General features: G+C 48.0%; 1 protein-coding gene across 2 annotated transcripts in view; it reads right to left on the bottom strand.

Moving 5' to 3' along the window:
* RASGEF1A (RasGEF domain family member 1A) overlaps positions 1-11,186 on the bottom strand; it is a 225,335-nt gene extending 214,149 nt beyond the window's left edge. The window contains exons 1-2 of one of the 2 annotated variants that reach the window (XM_079900990.1): positions 11,098-11,186; positions 5,504-5,659 (exon numbers count right to left, since the gene is read on the bottom strand). The gene's annotated coding sequence lies outside the window, so the exon portion shown is untranslated. The remainder of the gene's footprint in view (positions 1-5,503; positions 5,660-11,097) is intronic. The other variant, XM_079900992.1, reaches the window with a different exon arrangement.
* Between the last annotated feature and the right edge of the window lie 7,367 nt (positions 11,187-18,553).

The following is an 18,553-nucleotide window of genomic DNA, read 5'->3' as shown; positions in this document are numbered from 1 at the left end:
CCTGTAATAAACCATAATGGAAAAGAACATGAAAAAGAATACATATATATACATACTAATTGAAGTAATACATATATATAAAACTGAATCATTCTGCTGTACACCAGAAACTAACACAACATTGTAAATCAACTATAATTAAAAAATAAATAAGAAACAAAAGTATTCTTTTTTTAAAAAAAACAACAGCCATTTATTTATTTATTTATTTAGCCCTGCCACGCAGCTTTCAGGATCTTAGTTCCCCAACCAGGGATTGAACCCGTGCCTCCTGCAGTGGACGCACAGAGTCCTGACCACTAGACCTCCAGGGAATTCCCTATTCTAACTTTTTTTTTTTTTTTTTTGGTGGTACGCGGGCCTCTCACTGTTGTGGCCTCTCCCGTTGCGGAGCACAGGCTCTGGACGCGCAGGCTCAGCGTCCATGGCTCACGGGCCCAGCCGCTCCGCGGCATGTGGGATCTTCCTGGACCGGGGCACGAACTCGCGTCCCCTGCATCGGCAGGCGGACTCTCAACCACTGCGCCACCAGGGAAGCCCTATTCTTACTTTTTAATGAACCTTAATTTTGAAAATTTTCTTTCACACGAAGCCACAGATACACAAATAGGAAGAACCTTAAACATAAGATATATCTGGCAGAGATTCATAAAACTTTCACTTCACAATAAATTCTAGAAAAAAAATGCTTGAAAATAATTACATTTACACTAAAGTTCTCAATCCCTAAGTGGAGGTCTGCGGGAAGCCCCTCTTCGAGCCCAAATTCTATTCCATGAAACAAAGAGGAGGTGTTGCCTTGAGACCCCACTTCCCAGGTCTTCCTGGAAATGATTTTAAACTGCTTGATCTTTGAAACTCTTCAGTTTAAGATGTGCTTCTGTGCAAAGTCACCTGGAGTTGGCACTTATGTCTTGTCCTTGACCAGAGCTTACCCTGCAGCCACTAGGGGGCGGGAGTGAGGCGTTCAGGGGCTCTTGGGTACCAAGGACGCCTACGTGTGTTCCAGGCGGGTCCATGGTTTTCTGTCATTTGTCCTGCAGTTCTTGACTGCTCTCCTTGTATGTTTTTACTTGCTCAGATGGTTTTTGCTTGTTCCTTTCTATCTCTGCACTTTCTTGTGCCTTTCATTTCCCTCTTCCTTTCTGCATATCTCAGGCCTTGGCTGCTGCACATCCCAGCACTGTGCTTCCCGCTGCCTCTACCCCGTGTGCCTCTGCAGGCCCAGCGAGTGCAGCCTTGTGCCTTCTGTACGTGGCTTGACTTTATTTGAGGCCTCGTGGGTGATTCCCTAGCTGAGGCAAAGGCCCATTCTCGGCACATTCAGAAACTAGAGAACCAGTTTGGTACAGCACTGACAGGTTGTGAAGGACTTCTCCAATTCCAGGAGGCAGGCCAAAAGAGCCTCCTTGACTCAGATGTGATTTTTCTGGAAAGATTTTTATGAATACCTTCCAGGAATTGGCTTTTGGATGCCAGCCATGTGGGTTTTTAAAAAGGCAACTCTGGGGCTTCCCTGGTGGCACAGCGGTTATGAATCTGCCTGCCAATGCAGGGGACATGGGTTTGAGCCCTGGTCCGGGAAGATCCCACATGCTTCGGAGCAACTAAGCCTGTGCGCCACAACTACTGAGCCTGAGCTCTAGAGCCCGTGAGCCACAACTACTGAAGCCCACACGCCTAGAGCCCGTGCTCTGTAACAAAGAGAAGCCACCACAATGAGAAGCCCACACACCGCGACAAAGAGTAGCCCCCGCTCGCCGCAACTAGAGAAAGCCCGCGCGCAGCAACGAAGACCCAATGCAGCCAAAAATAAATAAATAAATAAATTTATTTTTTTTTAAAAAAGGCAACTCTGTTGCTCTGGCCCTCTCTTCACAATCTGGCCATTTTCAAAACACATGTTGCATTTCTTTCCTTTTTAATATTTATTTATTTATTTGGCTGTGCTGGGTCTTAGTTGGGGCAGGCGGGATCTTCTATTTGCGGCATGTGGGATCTACTTCCCTGACCAGGGATCGAAACTCGGCCCCCTGCATTGGGAGCACAGAGCCTTAGCCACTGGACCACCAGGGAAGTCCCAGCACTTGTTGCATTTCTGTACGTATATTTTTAAACTTTGGCTCAGTTCGTTGTTGATTCACTCAATGTCTTAAGGAGAGTGGAGCTCCAAGAATAAAATGGTAGTATGGGGCTTCCCTGGTAGCGCAGTGGTTGAGAGTCCGCCTGCTGATGCGGGGGACGCGGGTTTGTGCCCCGGTCCGGGAAGATCCCACATGCCGCGGAGCGGCTAGGCCCGTGAGCCATGGCTGCTGAGCCTGCGCGTCCGGAGCCTGTGCTCCGCAACGGGAGAGGCCACAACAGTGAGAGGCCCGTGTACCGGAAAAAAAAAAAAAAATGGTAGTAAGCACTGGCTGCCTGCGCACATCAAGAAACTGGCCCAGGCCATGGCTCCTCAGGCAGTACAGCCTTTTTAAGTCGCCCAGTCCTTCTTAACAGATGTTATTTCATTAAAAGCCCCGCCCTCGCCACAGCTCTGAAGCCTTAGGCCTCTTCTAAGCCAGAGTCAGAGGTGCTGAGTTCTCAGGCCATGTGGGTCTTCCGGTACGCCCAGTCCTCTTGAATTTCTATTCCAAGACTTGCTTCTCCACTCTCTGGTCCTCTCTGATGAGTAGTGTACGGCCTCAACTCAGTCACTCCTGTCTTTAATTCTGAGGGTCCCCTGATGGTCTCCTTTAGCTGGCATTTATTCTGCCCTTGTCAGTTGTGGGTGCCCTGTGATGGGCTCGTTATCTGATACTTGTTCTGTGTCCGCCACACATTGAGCCTGCAGTGGAGCAGCCCCTCAATCCTGGAGCTCCCCAGTTCCTCAGTGAGCCCCAGGAACCCGATGCTTCCCAAGGACCCAATGCTCCGAGGAGATCAGGGGAGAGAAGAGGCCTAGCAGAACAGCCACTCAGAAACACTTGTGGAGTGAAGACTGGCACCCCTGCTGGTCTGACTCTGGTCCCACATCCCTGAAGCTGCACCCAGATCACAGGACCAGGTGTTTCCATGGTGATGACATACAACACTAAACTCTTATTTCTGCATCACTTCCAGGTCCCCACATCCCATCCCTAATTCAATGCTCAGGTGTCCAGATGCAATGAGGCAGAACACAAAGAAGTGGGGTTTCAAGGGTCCTGGAGAAGGGGTGGCCAGGGTACTTTTGACAGGAGGCAGAGGGCTCTGAGCTCAGGGACCATGAGCCTATGGATCAAGGCTGTAGCAACTGAGAGATCATGGATTTGGGATTTAAGGAGCTTAGACTTGGGAACATGGGTGGGAGACCCATGAGAGGGAGCCCAGAGGTTCATGAAGCCCTAAAAAGAAGAGATCTAGGACGAGCTAGTGGGGAGTCAAGGTTGGAGAGAGAACAGCTTGTCCTAAGGAAGGCCTTCTCCATCATAGAGCAGTCCTAGAACAGGCCTCCCAGCCACTGTAGATGTATGAGCAAACTCCTGAGCACTCCTGCAAGGGAATCAGTCCAGAGGGCTCAGACACTGAGTAGGGTGAGAAAGAGGCTCTTTGTAGCGACTCCCTCCTCTTTTCCCCACTGCCTGCTCCCAGAGGAAATCACTTCCGAGCAGGGTTTTTCCATCCCTGAGCTCTGCCAGGTCACGGTTCATCTCTGAGGTCCTGCCCTCTTCCCCTCATCTCTGTGTCTCCACATGTATCTCCTGTTTGCAGAGGAGACTCTATCATCTGGTGTCACTTGACACAAGATGTTTGGTCGTGCTTTTCATGGGCCTCGTGGCAACAGTCCTTCCTCAACCGTTTGTGTTGCCTTGACTTTTCTCATGTAGTGATCTCCAAAGTGATCCTTCGCTAGATTCTTTTCCTCATCTCATCTTAAAGGTGAGTTTTCCTAGACCAGATTTGCGTAGGACATTTGTGTCAGGGAGAATCAGGGCTGTGAGTGTCAGGGCTGTGTCTTAGGCTTGTATAGATTTTGTGGGGATTCAAGTTTTTGTATGTAAACATGTTTTGCACCTTAAAAGAATAAATGTCGGGCTTTCCCGGTGGCACAGTGGTTGAGAGTCCGCCTGCCGATGCAGGGGACATGGGTTCGTGCCCTGATCCAGGAAGATCCTACATGCCGCGGAGCGGCTGCGCCCATGAGCCATGGCCGCTAAGCCTGCGCGTCCAGAGCCTGTGCTCCACAACGGGAGAGGCCACAACAGTGAGAGACCCGCGTACAGCAAAAAAAAAAAAAGAATAAATATCATTATGTGTATGAGAGGTTATAAAGGCAGGGCATAAAGAGCACTAGGAAGTAGGGCCAGTGTACTACTATGTCTCAGTGGATGAAGTAGACACACCATCATGTTCAGACATCTTCTGTGTGTGCCTAAGCCTGAGTCTGTAACTCAAGGGGGCAAACCATTGGCCCCGGATGTGGCCATATCCCCCTGACCCACCCGGGTGTTCACTTTGATCCTCAGTTTTAATGATTTCCTTGCTTTTCTTCCTAGTCTTACTCCCTTCGTGCCATATCCTAAGAGGCCTGGCTTCACATGCCCTGTCCACTCTCTGTCCATGGCCTTGTGCCTGTGTCTTACTCCCAGGAAATTAGGATTCAGCCTCAGCCAAGGGGCCAGTCTCTTCAGACAAGCCTATCTGGTATTGTCTTTCTTATGATCAAACACTAAACTCAGACAAAACGAATGCTGTCAACGGGGTTTTACACCCACACCATCTTGATGCTTCCTGAATAAACAAATGCCCCAGAGGTTTTTGCTCCTTCACCTGTCACCTGACACAGCAGTCGCGTGCAAGGGACCCTAGGAATAAAAGGCACGGTGCTATCCTTTACATTTAATTAGCTCCACGTTTTTTATTAATGCAACATTGAAGAGCTGACCGGCTGACCTACTTATCCAGCCCACAGGGCAGGCAAAGCTCTAAAATCTAAAAGTGAAGTTCAACCTTTAGGAGGTTAATTTTGTATATGCAGAACGTGCAGAGTATGAAAAAATGTTACATTAAAAAAACATTTAGAGTCCGTGTGCTTTACAGGGTGAGTCAGAAGGCTGGCTATGTCACGGTGCTCATGCCCCTGGGGTAACCCTGAGAAGTAGTTCTGTATCAAACCTCATGAAAGCTTATTTCTTCTCTTTATCCTGATATTGTTGGTTACTATAATAATTTAACCAGGCCATTCAGTCTTGTCTTCAGCAGATGGCTTCTGCTTTCCTGCCACGCTTGCCTGAAGAACCATTTTAAGTTAAAAGCCAGAAGTTGCATGCCCAACAAAGGACCGTCTCAAAGCCAGGGTGGGAAGGACTGGATTGCATACTCAGCAAATGACACTACAAAAAAGACTCATGGGTACAGGATTCTTAGCATCAACTAACATCACCTGTAAGACTGTCCCAGGGAACCGAGTGAGGGCTTCTAGGACTCTGAGTTCAGAACAGAAGCAAGCAAATCACCACGACTGTGTGTCTGGGGCACTGACCTGTGTTTCGGGAATCCATGGAGATCGGCATGTTGTTGTATCGTGCGGTGGCCCTGCCTTGTCCTCAGGGTGAGGGGGAACAGAGTCACATCTTCCGGCAACGCGCCCTCACACTGACTGATGAACTCCATCAGTACACAGCGGCGTGTCTGTGCTCTGGAGGGAAGGAAACAAAGAGAGTGATAGCCTAGAGTGCCTGCCTCCCAGCTCCCACCCACACGGTGAGACAACGGATGCCGGGCTCATGCCTGGGAGAGGTCTGCCGCTCCCGTTCCTCCCCTTCTGTCCTGCCTAAAAGGGGGTCTTCTCATCGAGAAGAAACCATACGGACTTCCCTGGTGGCACAGTGGTTAAGAATCCACCTGCCAATGCAGGGGACACGGGTTCGAGCCCTGGTCCAGGAAGATCCCACATGCCGCAGAGCAACTAAGCCCGTGCGCCACAACTACTGAGCCTGTGCTCTAGAGCCCGCGAGCCACAACTACTGAAGTCCGTGCACCTAGAGCCCGTGCTCTGCAACAAGAGAAGCCACCACAATGAGAAGCCCATGCACCACAACAAAGAGTAGCCCCTGTTCCTGCAACTAGAGAAAGCCCATGCACAGCAGTGAAGACTCAACGCAGCCAAAAATAAAAATAAATTTATAAAATTAAAGAAGAAGAAGAAGAAACCGTACGTTTTGAAGCAGTCCCTACTGTGGCCAGCCAGGACAATTCACTTACTCCTGGCCCTCAGCCTGCCCTTTTCCCAGGGCCAGGCAGTGAGGCAGAGAAGACGTTTGAGAGCCAAAAACCAGTGAGGTGGACCTAGGAGCCTGCTGGGATCCAGGCCGAGTGTGTGGACCTGAGTGAGGACCCCTGAGTTCACGCCCCAGCTCTGCCACAAGCTGGCTGTGGCCTCGCTGCGTTTCTCTGCTTCCTATCTATAGAATAATGATGAGAGAGCCTCCTCCCTCGGCTTGTTATGAACCTTAAATGAATTAATATGTTCAAAGAACTTAGAAGAGCACAGCTTCGTGAGTGCCCATGGTGTTAGCTCTCATGTTCACTCGGAGACCTCAGGGAAGCTCGTTCCTTTGAGCTTTGGTGACCGCTGTCCATCTCAGCCCTGACCTGAAGATCAAATGAGATCATAGGTAAGAGCTTCGTCAAGGGCCACTTGACCATACCGGAGTAGGCTCGTGAAGTCATTATGGTACGTTTCTGTAGCTTCCCTAGAACAATGGCGTTCCCTTCCCCCGCAGCGCTACGCTCCTGCCAGAGCCTCCTTGGGCCCCTCCCTGCTGCAGGACCTGATGTTCCTGTCTCAGTTTTTGCCTCCAGTTCTTCAGGGCAGAATTTCTGCTCCCCCAGGAGCAGCGGGGGGCGAGCAGACAGCCCTGGGTGAGTTTCACTCCATGTTGTTAGCCCTGAGGGTAAAGTCTGGGCAATGGGATGGAAGTGGGTCCCAGTCCTTGCTCAGAGAGCTATTTGCCTGGCACATTGCTAAGCATTCCTCATAACTGATGCCTGTATTAGAAGTGCTCTAGTGTCTATCATTTGGGAATTATAAAACAACAATGTCCTCTACTAACATTTACATTTTACTACACTGTGAAATAACATTTTAGTGAATATCCTTGTCAATAATTCTCTGTGCATGTCCTTGTTTCTTAGAATAAATTTTTAGTAATAGAAGTATTGAGCGAATGTAATAATTTTAATACTTATAGCCAAATAAGACTTCCAAACAGGTTGCTACCAATTTACCCTCTTACCAGCAGCAAATTAACATTCCTGTTTCCTGAGCCCTTACCAAACGCATATTTCATAGTCTCTATCTCTCTATATATCATTGCCAGTTTCATAGATGAAAAATTATCTCTGTGAAGTATAAAAGTTCCTATAAAAATACGGTAGCTCTTTTTTCTTTTTAAAATTTATTTATTTATTTATTATTTTTGGCTGCGTTGGGTCTTCGTTGCTGTGCGCAGGCTTTCTCTAGTTGCGGCAAGTGGGGGCTACTCTTCATTGTGGTGCGTGGGCTTCTGATTGCAGTGGCTTCTCTTGTTGCGGAGCATGGGCTCTAGGCCTGCGGGCTCAGTAGTTGTGGCTCGCAGGCTCCAGAGCACAGGCTCAGTAGTTGTGGCACATGGGCTTAGTTGCTCAGCGGTATGTGGGATCTTCCCGGACCAGGGCTCGAACCCATGTCCCCTAAACTGGCAGGCGGATTCTTAACCACTGTGCCACCAGGGAAGTCCAGTAGCTCTATTTTTAATGATCCAGCAATCCCACTCCTGGAAATATATCCGGAGAAAAACATAATTTGAAAAGATACATGCACCCCAATGTTCACTGCAGCACTACCTACAATAGCCAGGACATGGAAGTAACCTAAATGTCCATCAACAGAGGAATGGAAAAAGATGTGATACATATATACAATGGAATATTACTCAGCCATAAAAAGAACAAGATAATGCCATTTGCAGCAACATGGATGGACCTAGAGATTGTCATACTGAGTGAAATAAGTCAGACAGAGAAAGACAAATATTATATGATATCACTTCTGTGTGGAATCTAAAAAAAGGGTACAAATGAACTTATCTACAAAACAGAAATAGAGGGGCTTCCTTGGTGGCACAGTGGTTGGGAATCCGCCTGCCAATACAGGGGACACAGGTTCGAGCCCTGGTCCGGGAAGATCCCACATGCCGCGGAGCAACAAAGCCCGTGAGCCACAACTACTGAGCCCACGTGCCGCAACTGCTGAAGCCTGTGCGCCTAGAGTCCGTGCTCTGCAACAAGAGAGGCCACTGCAGTAAGAAGTCCGTGCACCGCAACAGAGAGTAGCCCCTGCTCACTGCAACTAGAGAAAAGCCCACACGCAGCATGGAAGAACCAACACAGCCAATAAATAAATAAATAATTAATTAAAAAAAACAACAAACAGAAATAGAGTCACAGATGTAGAAAACAAAGTAATGATTACTCGGGGGTAAGAGGAGGGAAGGATAAATTGAGAGATTTGGTTTGACATATACACATTACTATATATAAAATAGATAACTAATAAAGACCTACTGTATAGCACAGTGAACTCTACTCAATACTCTGTAATGGCCTATATGGGAAAAGAATCTAAAAAAGAGTGGATATATGTACATGTATAACTGATTCACTTTGCTGTACACCTGAAACTAACACAACGTTGTAAATTGGTTGGCTATTGCCAGAATGCTGTGTAACAAACAGCCACAAAGTCTCCACGGCATATAAGACTTTGTTCCACATTCATGCACCCTGGGGTGGCTGGACCTCAGCCAATAGGGTGTGCTCAGGTCTGCTCCCTGGGTCTCTAATTATCCTGGGACAAATGGGCAATCTGCATACATTCTACTGCTGGCAATGGCAGAAACACATGAGAACAAGCTTCTGCTCACATCACAGCCACAGGAGTTTCAAAACAAGTCACCTACCAAGCCCAATGTCAAGGGACAGAAAGTCCATGCTACTCACCATGATGTCATCTTGGCTGGAGGCCACTACTGCAGTAAAGTGAAGCATCCAGACCAGTAATTCCACCACAGCTGTGAAGCTGAACACTACCTTACATGCTTATTTGTGGTATTGCTTCCTTCAGAGTATTACCTATTTGGGAGTGCCTTGGACCAGGGGTCAGGTTTAGATATAATGATCAGGGAAGGTAAGTCATGCAGCAAAAATGAGCTTGTAAAGCCAGGAGAACTTCAAGGGGCCAGTGTGAGCAGGAACAAGGAAGCGTGGGGTTGGGTAGGGCGTGGGCAGTTCATAATGACGTGCGCCAAAATGTGGGGAGAGTTGATTGGGATCCAGAGCAGCAACAGGGGGATCCCTTCTTAGGCTCTTGCAGTAGTTCAGAGCAGGAGCAGTGGAGGCGGAGGGTAGTGATGGGATTTAAATGTAGACTAGGTAGAGAGAAATGGGGGTCAGGCCTGGGCCTCCAGGGCAGGGTACCTCCTTTACTGAAATGGGGAATACTGATGAATGATAATGCTTTTTGAGGCGTGGTGATCAGTAGTTCTATTTTGAATGTGCTCAATTTGAGATAGTTATTAGACATCCAAGCGTGGATGTATATGAGGTAGTCAGCTGCTTAGCCTTGTGTCCAGAAAAACGGACTGGAGACAGTGGTTTGGAGAGTCAGCACACAGAATTTAAAGCCATAACTTCACTTACAGGGATAAAGAGAAAAAGAGGAAGAGTCCAAGGGCTGAGCCAATGGCACTGCCATCACCCCAGGTGGCGGTGAGATTCGGGAGTGGGGCCTCTTGAGAAAGGACCAAGGAGGGCTTCCCTGGTGGCGCAGTGGTTGAGAGTCCGCCTGCCGATGCAGGGGACGCGGGTTCGTGCCCCGGTCCGGGAAGATCCCACATGCCGCGGAGTGGCTCGGCCCGTGAGCCATGGCCGCTGAGCCTGTGCATCGGGAGCCTGTGCTCCGCAATGGGAGAGGCCACAACAGTGAGAGGCCCACGTACCAAAAAAAAAAGGACCAAGGAATGCCACCTCAATACAATTGAGGAAAGGGTGATAAATGGAATATTGCCTGCCACATCAGTAAACAAAGGATGTCACAGTCATCAGCGATTGCAGCCCTCCAGCGTGAGCTTGTGAGCCCTGAGGAAACTCGGGAAGGAAAGAATATCTACCACCTGGCAGCCATCAGACTGCAGCCACTCCCTAGACTGAGCCCTGAGGAAACTCAGGATATGAAAACACAGGATCCTGGCCCCAGATAGCTGAGGTGCATATCAAAGATATGACGGCAGTGAGCCCAGACTCTGGCATCTTCCCATACCTAGAAAAGCACGAAATTCCTCAACTTGACATATCTGGGTTTCTTTAATTAACAGTCCTCTTTTGACGTTCAGACTACCTGCCTTTGTTGCAAAACTCATATATAACCTGCCCCCGCCTCCTCGGAGCAGTTCTCCCAGGGTTACTTGAGATGCTGCCTCCCCGGCTTGAAGTCCTAAAACTTCCCGCTGAATAAAACATAACTCTGAACTTTTAGGTGGTGAATAATTTTTTAGTCGACAAGGGCTTCAAGGAAGAGGGAAGGTGAGGTAAACTGGAAAGCTTGGAGATGTGGTGAGAGGGAGAGGGCTGAAACGGGGATTTCTGGTGCTGGGCTTGGCTAGTTTAGCCTCTTAACGGCTGTAAGCAAGGCTCCGAGTCCGCTTCTCCAAGAGGCTCTTCCTTCCCCGCATGGTCGTGGATGGCGCCACAGCGCCTCACATCATTTAACGAGGACAAAACTCTCCCAGACCACACACACCCCAGTCCCAAATCTCTGGTCCTATGGTCAGAACTGGGCCAGGCTGCCTCTGTCCCTGACAAAGGGCAAGGCCCTCAGGAGGCTCCGTTCTCCGTGCACTTTGCTCAGAGAGCCCAACCAATGTTATTACAGCTTTGTTTTGGGGGACAAGGAGAGGCCAGGGTACCTATGAGAAGCTGACTGAACCAGAAGACACATGAGGCGGAGCCAAAATTTTCACAAACCAACAAGGAGGGGTGCGGGGGAGGGACGGGGCGCTTTGAAGAATCTGTCTTCCCGCAATCTCAGCCCCTCACCTGTTCCTAGTGTACCTGTGCCGGTCTCCCCGCGTGAGGTGGCCAGGAAAGTCCGGCTCTCTCCACCCAGGCTGCTTAACGTCATCATGGGAACACCGTGGGCGGGGCTGCGAAGCGGTTATTGTGACGCTCCAGGATCGGAGCCTCCGATTGGCTGGTAGGGCGGGGGGCGGGGCCAGCTGGGAGGGGTGGGGCTGAGAGGCCTGGAGGTGCCAGGTGGGCGGTGGCCGGGAAGAGACCTGTGGATCTAAGGCTCAGGTAAAAACCTCATTGCTGGGGCCTTGCAAAGATAGAGGAAGATGAGACTTCCCTGGTGGCACAGTGGTTCAAGCCCTGGTCCGGGAAGACCCTACAGGCCTCTAAGCCCCCGTGCCTGGAGCCCGTGCTCCGCAACAAGAGAAGCCACCGCTATGAGAAGCCTGCGCACCACAACGAAGCGTAGCCCCCGCTCTCCGCAACTAGAGAAAGCCCGCGTGCACCAAAGAAGACCCAACGCAGCCAAAAAAAAAAAAAAAAAAAAAAGATAGAGGAAGATGTATGTCCCTTCTTGCCACTTTATTGGGGCTGCACAGGGACTGAACAAAAATACCCTCCTGCTGGCCTCTCCCGATCCGCCCACACTCCGCAAAGAAACTTTTTCTGTAGAACCCATGAAACAGCGAGAAGCAGAGAGCCAAAGACAACCACGGATATTGTTCATCTTTCTCTCAGCCTTCCCCAAAAGGACCAACAGCTGTTTGCCAGCGTCAGTACTGTGCATTAGAGAGAGATAATCATACTTTTCAGGGATTACTGGACACTGGCTCTGAACTAATTTCTGAAGACTCACCATTCAGAGACTAGGGGCTAATGGAGCACAGGTGATCCATGAAGATTTAGCTCAGGTCCACTCACAGAGGGTCCCTGATGCCACCCTATGGTTATTTGCCCAGTTTCAGAATTGGAATAGACATACGCAGCAACTGACAGAATCCTCACATTGTTTCTCTGATCTGTGGAGTGAGGACTGTTATGGTAGGAAAGGCCAAGTGGAAGCTACTAGAACTGCCTCTACCTAGGAAAACAGTAAACCAAAAATACTGTGTTCCTGGAAGGACGGACTTGAAGGATGCTGGAGTGATGATTCCCACCTACAGACCCATTCAACTCACTCATTTGGCCTATGCAAAAGACAGGTGGACCCTGGAGAATGATAGTGAACTTAGTTGTTCATTTTTTCCTGGAGGGAGAAAAGGCCAGAGGTACGAGTCTGCTGATTCATGGGCCATGGCCAATGTTTGGCTGAATGCTCAAGGATTTAGAAGGAACACAATTGGAATATTGGTGACTGTGAAGTTTGGGGAGGAGGTATGTGGATAGACTTCTCTGAACAGGCAAAAAAACCCACATTTGTGTCCTGTGTGAATGCTCACCAAAGGGTGACCTCAGCAGAGGAGAATTTTAATAATCAAGGGGATAGGATGATCCATTCTGTGGTTACCACTCAGCCTCTTTCCTCAGCCACCCCTGTCATCACCCAATAGACTCATAAGCAAAGTGGCCACAGTGGTAGGGATGGAGGTTATGTATGGGCTGAGCATCGTAGACGTCCACCCACCAAGGCCAACCTGGCTACGGCCACTGGTGAGCACCCAACTTGCCAGCAGCAGAGACCAATACTGATTCCCCAGTATGACACCATTCCCCAAGTTGATTATGTTGGACAGCTTCCATCATGGAAGGAATAGCACTTTGATCTTACTGGAATAGACACTTCATCTGGATATGGACTCTCCTTTCCAAAGAGGGTTCTAGCTGTTCCACTGTGGCAGTTGAAAGATGGCCATGAATTCTTCGGAACTTCTCCCATACTGAAGTGGGGTCTGTGTGCCCTGCCGTTAGATCTGGGCAGGCTCTTTAACTGTTTTGACTAATAGAATACAGAGGAAGTGATGCTAGGCCACCTTGGGTCTCAGGGTTTTATAAGCTTCCACTTTATGTCTCTCAGAACACTCAGCCTTGGGATTCTCAGCTGCCAGGTAAGAATTCTTACTACCCTTCTGGAGAGACCATGTTGAGAGGCCCTGAAACCTCATAGAGAGGGAACTCACTGAGACCAGCTTCTGGCCTTCTCCACCAAAGCACCAGGCATGTGAATGAAGCCATCATGGGCCCTCAAGACCACCCCAGCCATGAGCTGAAAACTGAGTAACCCCAATGCACCCTCACGGAGCAAGAGAAGTGGCCGCCCTGGGAGTTCCCTGGCGGTCCAGTGGCTAGGACTTGGCCCTTTCACTCACGAAGCCCAGGTCTGATCCCTGGTCAGGGAAGTAAGATTCCGCAAGCTGTACGTCATGGCCAAAAAAAAAAAAAAAGAGAGAGAGAAGTGGCCACCTGATAATCAAAGATGCCACTATGGATAACCAAAACAAACAGATTCTATGTTCACCACTGACAGCAGAGTTGGAGATGGGGCTGCATTTTCCATGGTGCTGGGCTGGCAGAGAGAGAACTCAGCTCATGGGCAGAGGGCCTGCGATAGGAACAGAGTCTTCCTTTGTCCTCGTTCATGGCTGGAAACACAGATGAAAGAGAAAGTTTGTCCCCTCAAAGAGCTCACATAAAAATAGCTGACACTGATTACCACCTCCCACCCATCACAAGTTCTTTAAACCTTCCTCCAAACACTGTGATGTGAGTAGCATTGTGAGCAGATGGGGAAAACGAGGCCCAGAAACATTAATTTATGCAAGGACACAGGTATTGATTGAACCAGGATTCAAACCCAACAGACAATCTGTCTCCAGAGTGCCCCCTCTCACCCTTCAGGCTTCACCAGCTTTAGCTGGGGATGAGGCCTGAAAAGGAAGGGACTGGGCGGGATGGGAAGGAATCAGGTGGGTTGACACAGAATGGAGAGAAAAGATGCTCATAAACAGATGGAAAGGCTGGCTGGAGAAAGTGGGAGAATCTAGCAAGGGAAGGGTTAGCATGGAATAGGAAGAGACAGAGGAAGGACAACCAATTTGTGATCAGACTGAACAGAGTACGGAGGCCCAGGAGGAAGGAAGGGCTATGTGGCTAGCAGAGGGACGCAGGAAGAGAGAAAAGGCCCTGACTCAGGGCAGCAAGCATAGTGAGCTGGCATTCCTTGGGCTCAGGTTGGCCCCAGCCCCTCTGGGCACTCAGGCTCCTCAGATGGTGACCCCTCTCTCTGCCTGTTGGCCTCTTGGCATAAAGAATCCAAAGTCAATAGGGGGGACTTCCCTGGTGGCACAGTGGTTGAGAGTCCACCTGCCAATGCAGGGGACACGGGTTCGAGCCCTGGTCCGGGAAGATCTCACATGCCGCAGAGCAACAAAGCCCATGTGCCACAACTACTGAGCCCGTGTGCCACAACTACTGAAGCCCGCGTGCCTAGAGCCCGTGCTCCACAACAAGAGAAGCCACCACAATGAGAAGCCCGCACACCGCAACGAAGAGTAGACCCCACTCACCACAACTAGAGAAAGCCCACGTGCAGCAACAAAGACCTAACAACGAAGACCCAATGCAGCCAAAAATAAATTTTTTTTAAAAAGTCAATAAGGGGCAGTCATGGCTTCACATTTGCTGATGAAGTCATCTTTCTCTGGAGCCAGGATCTCTAGGCTTTTGGGGACTAAAACTGAGACAGAAACTCTAAATCCCCTAAGTGTGTCACTGAGAGCAAGGGCCACACCTCCTTTTACCCCTTGGTCCTCTACGCATTGGGGGTGACACAGCCTCATATAATGGGAGTGACTAAGGAGGATGGCACACCACCCTTGCAGGATTAGTCTGTTAGCTGATGCCTTAACCACCCTATGAAAAGGTTCCAGCCTACCGTTGGGCTGGCACTTGCTGGGTATGGTAGATGATGGAACCAGTACATGGGGACTTGCCCACTGCCACACCCTTTTTGCTGTAAAGTAGGTTCCTTAGTCCAATTCCTTAGTTATGCAGAATCCCACATAACTTGACGGTTTAAATACTGTCTATGTCCTTGGAGAGTGGAGAAGGCAAACTCACACTCAATATGTGTCAGCTCCAGTCAATATGGTCACTGTCCTCCAGAGTGAAGGGATCCAGAGTAATCAACCTGTCACCAAGTAGCTGGTTCATCTCCTCGAGGACCAGGGCAATATTGCAGGCTCAGTGTTATCCTCTGTTGCTGGCAGGCTGGACAGTGGGCCATGGTGGCATCCAGGCCAGCCTTGGTGACTGGGAGCCTGTGCTGTTGGGTCCATGTACACCTCACCCCTGGCACCATGGCTGCCTTGCTCACATGCACATTGTGCCAGTGCTGGCTGATGCCAGTGCATGAGTCTGCTGTCTACATGGCTCCTAAAGCTTCCTCCATGGGAATGTGACACTCGGACCTTCACACACCGGCTGCAGCAGGTCTTCACTTTGCTTCATCTTGTCTGTCACTTTCCTAGAGATGCCAGAAAAAATTACCACAAACTTACTGACTTAAAAGAACAGAAATTGGACTTCCCTGGTGGCACAGTGCTTAAGAATCACTTGCTAATGCAGGGGACACGGGTTCGAGCCCTGGTCCAGGAAGATCCCACATGCCGTGGAGCAACTAAGCCTGTGTGCCACAACTACTGAGCCTGCGCTCTAGAGTCCGCAAGCCACAACTACTGAAGCCTGCGTGCCACGATTACTGAAGCCTGCGTTCCTAGAGCCCATGCTCTGCAACAAGAGACACCACCACAATGAGAAGCCCGTGCACCGCAACAGAGAGTAGCCTCCGCTCACCACAACTAGAGAAAGCCCACGCACAGCAACAAAGACCCAACGCAGACAAAAGTAAATATAAAAATAAATACATCTTAAAAAAAAAAAAAGACTCCACGCTTCCACTGCAGAGGGTGAGGGTTCGATCCCTAGTCAGGGAACTAAGATCCCTCATGCCACACAGCGTGGCCAAAAAAAAAAAGTCAAAAGACTGACCATGCCAGTCTTGGCAAGGATGTGGAGAAATTGGAATGTTATATGCTACTGGTGGAAGGTAAAATGATGCAACCACTTTAGAAAACAAATTGGTGGGTTTTTATGAAGTTAATCATAAACATACTCAGAGGCCAGACAGCAGAAGCAAGAAGAACTACAATCCTGCAGCCTGAGGAACAAAAACCACATTCACAGAAAGACAAGATGAAAAGGCAGAGGGCTATGTACCAGATGAAGGAACAAGATAAAACCCCAGAAAAACAACTAAATGAAGTGGAGATAGGAAACTTTCCAGAAAAAGAATTCAGAATAATGATAGTGAAGATGATCCAGGACCTCGGAAAAAGAATGGAGGCAAAGATCGAGAAGATACAAGAAATGTTTAACAAAGATCCAGAAGAATTAAAGAACAAACAAACAGAGATGAACAACACACTAACGGAAGTGGAAAATACAGTAGAAGGAATCAACACCAGAATAACTGAGGCAGAAGAATGGATAAGTGACCTGGAAGACAGAATGGTGGAATTCACTGCTGCAGAACAGAATAAAGAAAAAAGAATGAAAAGAAATGAAGACACCCTAAGAGACAACTGGGACAACATTAAACTCAATAACATTCGCATTATAGGGGTCCCAGAAGGAGAAGAGAGAGAGAAAGGACCTGAGAAAATATTTGAAGAGATTATAGTAAAAAACTTCCACTATTATTCAACATAGTTTTGGAAGTCCTAGCCATGGCAATCAGAGAAGAAAAAGAAATAAAAGGAATACAGATTGGAAAAGAAGAAGTAAAACTGTCACTGTTTGCAGATGACATGATACTATACATAGAGAATCCTAAAAATGCCACCAGAAAACTACTAGAGCTAATCAATGGATTTGGTAGAGTAGCAGGATACAAAATTAATGCACAGAAATCTCTTGCATTCCTATACACTAATGATGACAAATCTGAAAGAGAAACTAAGGAAACACTCCCATTTACCACTGCAACAAAAAGAATAAAATACCTAGGAATAAACCTACCTAGTGAGACAAAAGACCTGTATGCAGAAAACTATAAGACACTGATGAAAGAAATTAAAGATGATACCAACAGATGGAAAGAAATACCATGTTCTTGGATTAGAAGAATCAATATTGTGAAAATGACTATGCTACCCTAAGCAATCTACAGATTCAATGCAATCCCTATTAAATTACCAATGGCATTTTTTAGAGAACTAGAACAAAAAATCTTAAAATTTATATGGAGACACAAAAGACCCCAAATAGCCAAAGCAGTCTTGAGGGAAAAAAGCAGAGCTGGAGGACTCAGACTCCCTGACTTCAGACTATACTACAAAGCTACAGTAATCAAGACAATATGGTACTGGCACAAAACAGAAATATAGAACAATGGAACAGGATACAAAGCCCAGAGATAAACCCATGCACCTATGGTCAACTAATCTATGACAAAGGAGGCAAGGATATACAATGGAGAAAAGGCAGTCTCTTCAATAAGTGGTGCTGGGAAAACTGGACAGCTACACATGAAAGAATGAAATTAGAACACTCCCTAATACCATACACAAAAATAAACTCAAAATGGATTCGATACCTAAATGTAAGACTGGACACTATAAAACTCTTAGAGGAAAACATAGGAAGAACACTCTTTGACATAAATCATAGCAAGATCTTTTTTGATCCACCTCCTAGAGTAATGGTAATAAAACCAAAAATAAACAAATGGGACCTAATGAAACTTAAAAGCTTTTGCAAAGCAAAGGAAACTACAAACAAGATGAAAAGACAACCCTCAGAATGGGAAAAAAATATTTGCAAACGAATCAACGGACAAAGGATTAATTTCCAAAATATATAAACAGCTCATGCAGCTCAATATTAAAAGAACAAAAAACCCGGGGCTTCCCGGTGGTGCAGTGGTTGAGAGTCCACCTGCCGATGCAGGGGACATGGGTTTGTGCCCCGGTCCAGGAAGATCCCACATGCCACGGAGCGGCTGGGCCCGTGAGCCATGGCCGCTGAGCCTGCGCGTCCGGAGCCTGTGCTCCACAACGGGAGAGGCCACAACAGTGAGAGGCCCACACACCGCAAAAAAAAAAAAAAAAAAAAGGGCAGAAGACCTAAATAGACATTTCTCCAAAGAGGACATATGGATGGCCGAGAAGCACATGAAAACTGCTCAACATCACTAATTATTAGAGAAATGCAAATTAAAACTACAATGAGGTATCATCTCACACCAGTTAGAATGGGCATCATCAGAAAATCTACAAACAACAATTGCTGGAGAGGGTGTGGAGAAAAAGGAACCCTGTTGCACTGTTGGTGAGAATGTAAATTGATACAGCCACTATGGAGAACACTATGGAGGTTCCTTAAAAAACTAAAAATAGAATTACCAAATGACCCAGCAATCCCACTACTGGGCATATACCCAGACAAAACCATAATTCAAAAAGACACATGCACCCCAATGTTCATT

Source organism: Stenella coeruleoalba, assembly GCF_951394435.1.
Source record: "Stenella coeruleoalba genome assembly, chromosome: 16".
Classification (NCBI taxonomy): domain Eukaryota; kingdom Metazoa; phylum Chordata; class Mammalia; order Artiodactyla; family Delphinidae; genus Stenella; species Stenella coeruleoalba.
Note: the sequence above shows the minus strand (reverse complement) of the source record. Positions and strands in the feature narration are given on the sequence as shown.